We start from the raw sequence: 11,634 nt of genomic DNA, 5'->3' as shown, positions 1-11,634 counted from the left end.
ATACAGTTGAATGGACTCCAGTTGAAAAACAAATCTCTACGGCTGTTGGAATTGATTCTCATAACACGGGCACCTTAAGGCCTTTTTATAAAGTATGGGCTGCGATTATTCTGGGTTCTCTTCACCATAGAAAAAGGATGCTCTCCTCCTCCTACATCAGTCCGACTCACAAGTACACTCTTTTCTGCATTGGCAAAAAGATAGAGATCAACATCTCTCATATTCTGTTTGAGAATCTGAAAACTTCTATCTTTGAGTCAAGAGAAGATGAAAGGGCGAAGTATCCTCATATTCCAAGAACAACCATTCCATTCGGAAGGATGATTTCAGATATTCTGATTGAAAGCAAAGTGGTGGACTCCATCAGAAACCTCAATGCATCGCATTTTCTTGAAGTAACTCAAGGTCCCATCTTCAATGGTTTTGATTTGTTCGGACTGGACCTCATTAAGAATGTACCTTTTGTGTGCACAAGCTTTCATGACATTCTGTCAAGAAGAATTGCTGTTGAAGGATTCATCTCCTTGTTTCATAAAGAACTTGATCAAGTTGTCAAGCTTTACTTGGAATATTGTGTTAGGAAGCAATCAGACGTTGATCCTGCTTGGATCCGTGGCAGAGTACTCCCGTCCAAAGATGATATTCTGAAGAAGGATAAAAAGGAACGACAGGCAAGGCTAAAAAGAAAGGCACAAGAAGATGAGGCTGAGAGAGCCAAGAAGTTGAGGGTCACCTACGATCCTGACAAGGTAGGATCTTCTGAACACAGGAATAAAAGGATCAGAGACTCCCTTCTCAGAACCAGATCTTCACATGCCTCCAGGCAGGTTTTTACTCCACCTCCTTCTGTCCCTAAACCTTCTCCCAAATCACCTCCTTCTGAACCAAAAGTAAACTTCACCTTACCAAATCCTTCTCCATCATCCTTCTCCTCTCCCATTCTAAACCCCACACCTTTAAGTATTCTTCCCCCAACTCCTTCTGATAAATCCTTCTCACCAATTCCCTTTACAAATACTCCATCCTCTTCTCAATCGATTCCTTCTGATATTCCACCATCATCAATCATTCTCTCAGATATCCCTTCTTCCTCATCCACCGCACCTCCACCTTCTATATCCCATCCATTACCTACCAGAAAATTCCAACCCTACCGTCTTCTCTACCCTGACTACAAATTCACCCTCAATCCGCCTGAACCTGAACCTTCTACCTACCTGGAACTCTTCAGATATGAAGTAATCAATGGCTTAGACCTTCTAAAGGAAGCCTTCCTAAATGGTCTGAATGATGTTTCTACAAGAAATATCTGGAAAAGATTTCGCAAGGTGTTTCAAGAAGAAGCAGTGGAAGTACAGAAAAGACTTGTAGCTGCTGCCCCACGACCTCGTGGAATTCTGAGGAATTATGAAGACTTCTGGTTTGCTAGTCTCAAAGGAAGACATCTTTTGGAAGAGAAGCCCTTCTTGGATGAGATGGAACAATTAAGACTGGCTGCTGCAATGGAAGCAAATCCATGCAGGGATATTGTTATCTTTATTCCTGATTATCCTGTTCTGCTCGGAGACTTCAAGACTCTCTTTAACTATCTGAGGGAAAACCCTTCTGAGAAAGACCCAAGCCTGGTCATTCCAGAAGTTGTTGACCCACCAGAAGTTGAAGGTCCTTCTGCTCCCAGGAATCTAGCTGCCATTCTTCAGGCACTTGAGAATGGAGACTCGGAAATTCCTGCTGCAGAATATGGAGATGCTTCTATGCAAGAAGCAGATGCTGAAGATCATGTTGCTAAAACGGTTCCTGTTGAGGAAATCCCTGCAAATGATCTATCCATGGAAGCTACAGATCCAGTTGCTATTCCTGTGGTTGAAAGCGGTGAAGCTTCTTCTGATGAATCTTCTCGTCTTGCAAGGACTCTGGAAGAAATTCAGAAGAGACAGGATGAGCAAAGCTCACTCAATGATAAGTATAACGCTTTCATGGTGAGGCAAGAAGGACACAACAATGAGGTTAAAGAGATGCTGGCCAAGATCTTGTCAAGGCTAGGGCCATCTTAGATTGAGTCTGTGTTGTTTCTTTCTTTTTGTTGCATCTGTTTTGTTTCTGTGCATCTGATCTTACTTATCTTCATGTACTTCTGTACCTGCTATTTGAACTTCAATGAAATCATCTTCTTCCTCCGTGTGTTTCGTTCTGTTTCTCTCTGAATCTTTTCTGTTTTTGATGATATGACAAAAAGGGGGAGAAATATGTGATAAATGATTTGATTTAATCAGTTGCATTTACTAACAAGAACTGCAAGTTCTATATGGTTTAAGTGTTTTGCAGGTATAAAGAAGTGAAGAGAATCTTCAGAAGCAAACACAAGAAGCAAAACCATAAGAAGTGTTATTCTGTAAAAAGAATAAGCTCTTGGAAACTGAAGCAAGCTGAGTGCTGTCAAGCTTCAGATATCAGAAGCAAGAAAGAAGAATGAATCAGAAGCACTGATAATAGAATTTGATTAATATTTGTCTATTTGCTCTGACAAAATTCTATTTGCTCTGATACATTATTTTAGCCTATATGGCTCTGATATATATGGCTCTGATACATATCATGTGTTCTAATACACATTTTATATTCTGACTCGTTCATGCTGACTTTTGTCGTTTAGTTTTTGTTCTGTAACATTTCAGGATGTAGAGATGCTCTGATGATGCTCTGGTACATTCAACAATGTTCTGATACAAATCTAGCATGAAGTGATGTTGGTAGACATTCAAAGTTCTGAAGCTATCCGAGGGAAGCAGAAATCAGAAGTTGTGAATGTTCTAAAGATCCAGAAAACTCAAGTTCTGAAGCTGTCCTGAATGGAAGCAGAAATCAGAAGCTGTGAATGTTCTGAAGATCAAAGAAATTCAAGTTCTGAAGCTGTCCTAGATGGAAGCAGGAATCAGAAGCTGTGAGTGTTCTAAGGATCTAAAGAAATTCTAGTTCTGAAGCTGTCCAATGGAAGCAGAAGTCAGAAGCTATGAATTCTCTGAAGACAGAAGCTTATGTGATCGTCTCTACCGAAATAATCAGGGAAGTCTTTTATTAAGGTTCTTCGAGTATTTATTTCAGGGGGAGATTATTTATCTCAGGGGGAGATTGTTAATCTCAGGGGGAGACATATTCATATGCTTATGCTATAGCTGTGTAATTTGTCGTTTGCCGACTGCTCTTTCTGATCGCAAATTCATATCATTTATATATGTTTTTGTCATCATCAAAAAGGGGGAGATTGTTAGAACAAGATTTGTTCTGATCAATTATCTTAGTTCTGATGAGAAGCAAGGTTACGAATTCTGAACATCTCTGAACAAGATTATTCAAAAAGACTTGCTGAAACGCTGTTAAACTCAAAGCTCAGAATCTTCATCTTCATCAAAGCTCACTACATTGGTGTTGTAATATTTTAGTGAGATTAAGCTTAAACGTTAAGAGAAATATCACAGTTTGTGATTATAGCTTTTAAGAAGCAATTGTAATACTCTTAGAATTGATTACATTAAGTTGTAAGGAACTAGAGTGATCGTGTGGATCAGAATACTCTAGGAAGTCTTAGAGGTTATCTAAGCAGGTTGTAACTAGAGTGATCGTGTGGATCAGTATACTCTAGAAAGTCTTAGAGGGTATCTAAGCAGTTGTTCCTGGAGTGATCAGTGTGTGATCAGAAGACTTTGGAAGACTTAGTTGCTGACTAAGTGGAAAACCATTGTAATCCGTGCGATTAGTGGATTAAATCCTCAGTTGAGGTAAATCATCTCTGCGGGGGTGGACTGGAGTAGTTTAGTTAACAACGAACCAGGATAAAAATAACTGTGCATTTTATTTTTATCGTCCAAGTTTTAAAGTCACACTTATTCAAACCCCCCCTTTCTAAGTGTTTTTCTATCCTTCATGATCCTCTGATGGAATACCTGAAAGTTGAGCGCTCGGTCGCACTAACTGAAGACTACCCTGCCCCTGGTTAAGATTGGGGGTTTTGTATATTTGAAAAGAAACTACTACTCCTTAGGCTCAAAGGGTTGACGAGGGTTTCACTCCCTTATAACTCCAGTGTTTAGGAATTAAAAAAAATGCCTGTACATCGTCAGCAGGATCTTTGTTCCAAAAGCATACAGTTGGTAGTTCTTGTGTTTTTGATTTTCATCATTCTCCTTTTCTGGTTGCTTAAGACAAATGAGTTGAATATCAATAAACATGATGACAAAGATGAAATGATTTGAGAAAAACATGTATATTGCATTTTTTATTTATTTATTCAAACAAAATGATTTTCTTACAATGAGAAGTACTTGATAACAACAAAAGTAATACAGTTGAAAATACTTGAGAAGTCTAAACAATGGCAAGATTGGCCTTATTCTGATGCAAATGAGATGTTCTCTAACAAACACAAAGTCTCCAGGCTCCTTTGGTGGAAGGTGCCCCCTTTAGGGGGCATGGAGTCTTCTGATGGTAGCTTGATCTTATTTGTAATTCCCCACGATTCTTTGTTGGTGAGCTCTTGTCAGATATTGGCGTCGAGGAATCGTCTTGTCTGATCTGATGGAGAGGAAGATGGTAAGAGTCTTGGTAACCATGGATGCACATGCATGAATGCAAAAATGTTAATGAAGATGCGAAATGTATCATAAATCAATATCAAGGATCAAGGCCTCTTGGATAACAGCTTCTCATGGTCAATAAGATATAGTCGAATCCTCCAGATTCAGAGGTCCGACGTTGCTTTCTGGATAGATAGCTTGTGCATAAGTCAAATAGGGTCGAATCCTCCAGATTCAGAGGTTCGACGTTGATTCTGATAGATAACCTTTGCATAAGTCACATAAGGTCAAACCTCCAGATTCAGAAGTTCGACGTTGATTATGATATATAACTGATGTAGAACTTTTGTATAAGTCAAATATCCCAGGATCAAAGGTTCGACGCCTTTTATTAAATAGCAGAAATCCGGGTATGATGAAGGTCAAGTTTCCTGTCCCACCCCAATCTCACGGGTATGAAGTCTAGACACGGACAGGTGGTCCCTAATGGTAACCAGGGTTAACGATTCCCATGGGGTACAATGTGTTTGAGGCACAAACGTGCCAGACACAATGTTCCATGAAAGAACCTCGCCTGGTCGTGGTACCCATGTCAAGCTCGATCGTATCAAACGCTACGGGAGTTGACATGGGCATCCACACTAATCCTATGTGTCACTGGCCTGGGTAGTGGGCCTTTTACCTCACAAAAAAACCCCCACCTGCAAAACATATCAGGAAAAATATGTGACCCCCACGGGGACCCATAATATAGTCCAGAATGCGAGAAAATAAACATGATATGCAAGCATAAAGTAAGCAATGCAAAACATAAACAATATATAAGCACACCCAATAAACAAACAACAAACAAAGGCTAGGATCGACTTGCTTAGGTTCCCCAGCATAGTCGCCAGCTGTCGCACGCTCGCGAAATGAACAGAGTCGCCACCAATATATTTATCCCAAAGAGGGAAAGGAATATCAGAAAACCTAAGATGAATAAGAACGAGGTCTTTCGACCAGAGACAGGGTAAGGAAGTCGGTTACGCAAGGGGAAGGTGCTAGCACCCCTCACGCCCATCGTACTCGATGGTATCCACCTATGTTTGTTGCAATCTAAAGGGTGTACAAATCTAAAGCTTAATTACTAAGGGAATGCGTGCAAATGGAAGAAGAAGAAACACGAGGAAAATAAGGTTTTTAAATAGTTGTGCTCGCTTAGGCCCCGCGACCTAATGCCTACGTATCCTTTTCAGGAATCAGAGCGCCGTAGTTCGGCTCACATGTTTTTGTTTGTTTTTGTGTTTTTTAGTTGAACAGTTGCATTCGCACTCCGCTGCTCGACCTCTGGAGTCTTAAGCTGGGAATGGAGCGGAAATAACGTGTCCGATTAGGAGAAAGAATGCCTCGGAGGCGAGATAGAGAAGAGAGATTTGTCGAGCGTTTCGGGTGTACCCCTTAAACAAGGGAGACTCGAATTACTCTTGTTGGTGTTTTTTAAGATTGGGAATTTCCACTCAAGTGATCCCCTTAAACAAGAGGGACGAGAGTTTGCATTCCCTTTTTCATTAGTCAAGAATTTATTAGTCATTTTTTAGGTGTTTTCTTGGTATCTTTTAAGGGAAATTAAGTCAAGTATTTGTTAGATGTTTTAAAGTTGAAAGGGAAAAGAAATGGGAAACTAGCCTAATATGAATTAACTAGCCTAATGTTAAAAGGGAATTTCTAGATCATAATGTTATCATGGTTTCTACCTAAAGTTAGGATTAAAAGAGACATGAAAATAAAGTCACAATTATAAGCAAAGATTAAGAATGATACAATGGTGCAAAAATTACACACAAGTATGAAGTAACAAGTAAAAAATATAGTACAAAAATGGCCTTAAAATACTACTATTTTTATATGATTTTTATGAGAGGAATTGAGTTACAAATCAAGTAAAAGACTAAAACAAATAGCCTAAAACTACTATTTTTTATGGATTATTATATGTCAAAAATTAGTATTAAAGTCTAAAAATGATAAGAGGAAAATTAGTATTTTGATTACCTCAAGAGAGTGGGAAAAATCTAAGTAAGAAGATCTAAAATCCTAATAATTTTGTGATTCAGAGGGGGGTGCAAGTTGCATCAAGGATGGTGAATAGCAATGGGGCGCAGGCCCACTGTTACAGGCCCAAGAAATTATTATTTTTGTTTATTCAGATTTCCAAAAAGAAAGTTATGGGCTCAGAGGGGGGAAGCCCAACAAAAGTTTTTGTTTCAGATTTACTTCTAATGAATCACACCAATTCACGTTACAAAACTAGTTAGTATATTCAATTAATCCTAATTTGTCCTAATTAATTCTAATAAAATGTCAATTGAAACAAATCTTATGCTAATTAAATGTTATAGATAAATGAATAAAGAGAAGGGAATTAGGTCTAAATTTAATGTGACGATTCAACTTCTTTCGTCTTCTCTCTTTACTCTCGTTCACATATCCTCACCGGCGATGGTCTCCACCCCAACCGCCGCCGTTTCTCCTCAAATCACCAGGCTTCAAACATAAACTCACCCCAAAATCAAGCCCTGAGCCTCAATCTATGATCAATTTAACAAGAGGAGTACGCGAATGCCAGTTATCGAAAAAGGGAAAAACGCGAACCCTAGGTGCGATATTTGCCAATTTGGCATGAATCAAGACGAAGATGATGCCAAGACAGTTCATCACAGCAATGAAAGTGAAAGGAAATGGAGGTTCGTACCTGAAGCGAAGGACAAATGCGACGCGACGAGAATACCAGAGGGGAGACTCCACTTGCTCGAGCGTGCGAAATAAACGCAGAGATTGAAGAGTTCTTCGGGTAATTTGATTCAACGCTTTAACTTTATCTTGCTTCTTCTTCTTCTTCTTCTTGTTTCTTTTTTGCAAATTTTTTGTTGCGTCTTGTTGGCTGATTCTGAGATCGTGAGAGACGAGGAGATGGAGATTAGAATATGAATTGAGAGAGGTTCAGATGAAGCGCAGTGTTGGAGTCTAGCTCTATTGAAGGAGTTTCAGAGGTTGAAACTCTATCGATAATGGCGATGAGCTTTAGTGAGGGTTAATGGATTATGAGTGAGAGTGAGAATGGAGATGAAGGTGAGGTTCTGTATGGAGGTGAAAGATGAAGATGAGGTGAGATTGATGAATAGAGCCTGAAGAAAGTGGTGAAGGTGTGAGTCTATGAATATGATGAGAAAGTGAGGAACCCTTGTGAATGAGTAGTGATTAGTTTATATAGTTGAAGGTGATTGTTGAAGCAATTGGAGATGAGTTGATCTGGGCCATTAGATTAGGGTAAGTTAGTTATTGAATCAGAGGGTGGAGATTGGACAGTTGTGGAAGTTAGAATCAGTTGGGAAATTCTGTTATAGGTTGGGAGTTTGTTACAAATCTGTTAGAGCAGTTACAGTTAGTTGGTTAGTTATTAACTGAATCAAGGTAGTTAGGAAGAGGTTAGATGTTATTTGTGAAATTGAAGAATAAGAGGGAAAGTTATATGTTTATGTGCAGCTACCGATATGAACTTGATTGAAGCTTGAATGTTTGGCTAATTGTTTGGACAGGGCAGTTTAGAACATGGCTGTATGTATGTACAATTGCTGTATGGTATGAATTGGATTAGTAGCAGGTGTTCTTTTGATTAATCTTACGACTTGTGATCTGTTTGAATGGTGCCATTGATGTAGGTTGGATTGCAGGCATAATCTAGAAGTGAACCAAACCTCAAGTCTCGACGTGATTAGGGACATGTGCTGATGTAATGGATTCTGAAACTGGATGAATTGTATAGGAGGGACGTGATTTCAAAATGTCTAAATAAATCTGAATGTGTATGCCATGCTAATTTTGTGAACCTTGCTTGAACATATTGCTGACAGGTCTGTAACATATCGGCACAAGGTAATGTATTCAATTTTGAAACTGTTTTGGGACAGATCTTGTTTATAATCTTATTGAATGATTCTGACTTGAAGTGTGGAATTGCATGGCATAACTTGTATGTGCAGGTCTGAACTGTTGTTAAAATATGATGCAGGATTGGCCATGGTAATCTCCTTCTATTAAAATCCCAGCACTTGACTCATCCTCGCCTCATTCCGACAACTAATCTGAACCTTCAATCACAGGTTGATCGGCTTGATTTTTGGTAGAGTCTCTTATCAACATCCGATTCTTCCCTTCGAAGCTTCGACAAATTCAAAGAATCGCCACCCGTCAACCGAAACCTAGAAGTCAAATATGTGATGATCAAGCCTAGAACCAGTAATACCAATATTCGAGTCACTCTCTTCTGTTGTAAACTCAAACTCAGCAGCAACCACATTTGAGTCAACATTATCATCAATTGTGGGAGATTTGTTCTATTTGTTTACAACGGGATTCTGTTTGTAAAAAATAAAGTATTATTTTTGTACAGCATGATGTAGATTTGGAATTGTAATGCTGCTGGGATGTGAGGTGTTGTATTGTAATGGACAGTGCTTTGAAATGCATTTGCAAGTAACTTGAATTTTGTAATTGAAAATTTAAAAAAGGATGTTGACTTTGTGTAATTTTATTTTTGTGTAACTTTCTCTTGCGTAGTGGATCAATTCCCTCCATCGGTTGTTTGATTCCAATTCAAATCTCCACTTGCACTCTTGCATCAATAGAAATCCCAAAATAGTCTAAGGATGTTGTTGGTAAAAAAAGTCAATTCTTTAGAGTTGACTATGACCACAACTCAAAGCTCTTGTCAAATTACCTTATTCTCAATAATGATCCTACATTATCTTCCCCCATTCTTAAATGAATCTTGATACCAGTGACCTGAAATCTAAGTAATCATGGACAGAACACCTTGATTGAAGAATTTCTTAATGAGAGTGAGAGCTTCAAAGTAATATAATAAACCTAGCTCTTCACGCTCCTTGATCCCAATGCCAAATTATTGATTAATGAATGCGTGAGGTGTTAGATGACCTAATGGAATGATGCATATGAAATGAAAAGCATGAGCCAATTATAAATAAAAATTGGGTGGGCAAATTTTGGGGTGCAACAACCATGTCCTTTCTCTAAAAAATCTTGGCATTTTTAGAAGTCTTAAGAAATAAATTTTTGTGTCTTCCTTCAATGTAACCGGTTACGGTTATAGGCATAACCGATTACGGTCATGCAGCCACACTCCCTTTTTCTTCTGGAAGTCTTTTTCTTTCCAACGTAACTGGTTACGGTTCTTGGTGTAACCGGATACGAAAACGCATTTTTCGAATTTTGGTCTACAACGGTATAGCGTAACCGGTTACCGGCATTTTCGTAACCCGTTACGACTGAAACAGTAGCACTTGTTCATTTTGTTTTTGTGCATACGGATCCGAATTTGTTTCACTCAAACATTGCACTTGTTCATTGAATTATACCCTCACTTTCAGATTTCATATTTACCTCTTTCACTTTGCAATTATACACATTTATTCTTTCAAATTTCACACCAAGTGTTCTTTGATATTCAAACTTTCACATTGATATTTTTTCTGCATTAGTGTTCCATACATGTCCATAAAAAATTCATATCATTGATCATAAACATTGAGCACTATACTATCATTGATAATTGCTTGAAAGGGAAGATAAATTAAGTAATTGATACATTGTTCTATTATTCAAACTCTTATACAAAATCAAATACTTGTTGTATTCTTGTTATCCAGGATTGTTGGATACAAGTTAGACACTTTGAGAGGATTGTTCTCATAAGTGGTCTTAGTAAAAAATCCAAGAGGATTGTTCTTGGTGTTTGGTTAGGCTTGTAGAAGATACCAACTATATTAAAATCTCTTACTGCGTAAGGGGACTGGAGTACTCTCGGTTTGTGAGGGGAACTAGGATATATCCTTGTGTCATTTATTTTTCTGCACTTTACATCTTTTAGGAACATCACCATAAACCAAAAAAATAATCACCTTTACACCATAAAACCGAAAAAATTATAAAGTACCTAATTCACCCCCCCTCTTAGGCATATCTATTACTTACATTTGGCATCAGAGCGAGTTATACGTAACTTGTTCCTAAAGATCCAGAATGGCTTCCGTAAATCAAAATCCGGTTTTCAAAGATGGTGGTTCTAACAACAAGCCCTAATTGTTTTGTGGTGAATATTTTGACTTTTGGAAAATCCGAATGAAGGCTCATCTAGAAGCACAAGGAGAAGAAGTTTGGGAGGTTGTCCTACAAGGTCCTCATGTCCCTATAACGGTCGTTAATGGTGTTGGATCGGAGAAACCTAAAGCGTCATGGGATGATAATGATAGAAAAAGGGTTCTTGCTGACAAAAAGGCGGTCAATCTTCTTCAAGGTGCTCTTAGTATGGATGAATTTTTCCGAGTATCGGCATGTACAACATCAAAGGAAATATGTGATACTCTTGTAGAAACTCATGAAGGTACCACTGAAGTTAAAAGATCAAGATTGAATACTTTAAGCCAAGAGTACGAACTGTTTAGAATGAAGCCCGGAGAAACTATTCTCGATTTGCAAAAACAATTTGTACATTTGAAAAATCACTTGAAGGCACTTGGTAAGACTCTTACAACCGAAGAACTTAATCTTAAAGTGCTCAGATCTTTGACAAGGGAGTGGCAACCAAAAGTGACGGCGATATCCGAAAAGAAAAATTTATCAAAATTTACTTCCGCAACACTATTTGGAAAACATCAAGAATATGAGACGGAACTTGGAAGATTGGAAAAGCATGAGAACTTAGAGAAGAAATCCAAAGGCATTTCATTAAAGGTAGATTCAAAAGAAAGCCAAATGAAAGATGCATCGGATGAAGATGAAAACTTCTTGCTTCTTGTAAAAAGGTTAGGCAAATTTTTTGGTAATAAAAATAATATTAATAATGCTAACTATGTCAAAAGAAAGAAATTCTCAAACCATAAGGATAAAGAAGCATCCACTTCATCACAAGAAGTTACATGATATGAATGTGGGAAACAAGGACACATAAAGCCGAAATGTCCAAAGCTTTCGAAGAAGAATGGATTCAAAGGCATAAAGGAGT

Source organism: Vicia villosa, linkage group LG4 (genome assembly GCF_029867415.1).
Source record: "Vicia villosa cultivar HV-30 ecotype Madison, WI linkage group LG4, Vvil1.0, whole genome shotgun sequence".
Lineage (NCBI taxonomy): Eukaryota > Viridiplantae > Streptophyta > Magnoliopsida > Fabales > Fabaceae > Vicia > Vicia villosa.
This window is presented reverse-complemented; position numbering follows the sequence as displayed.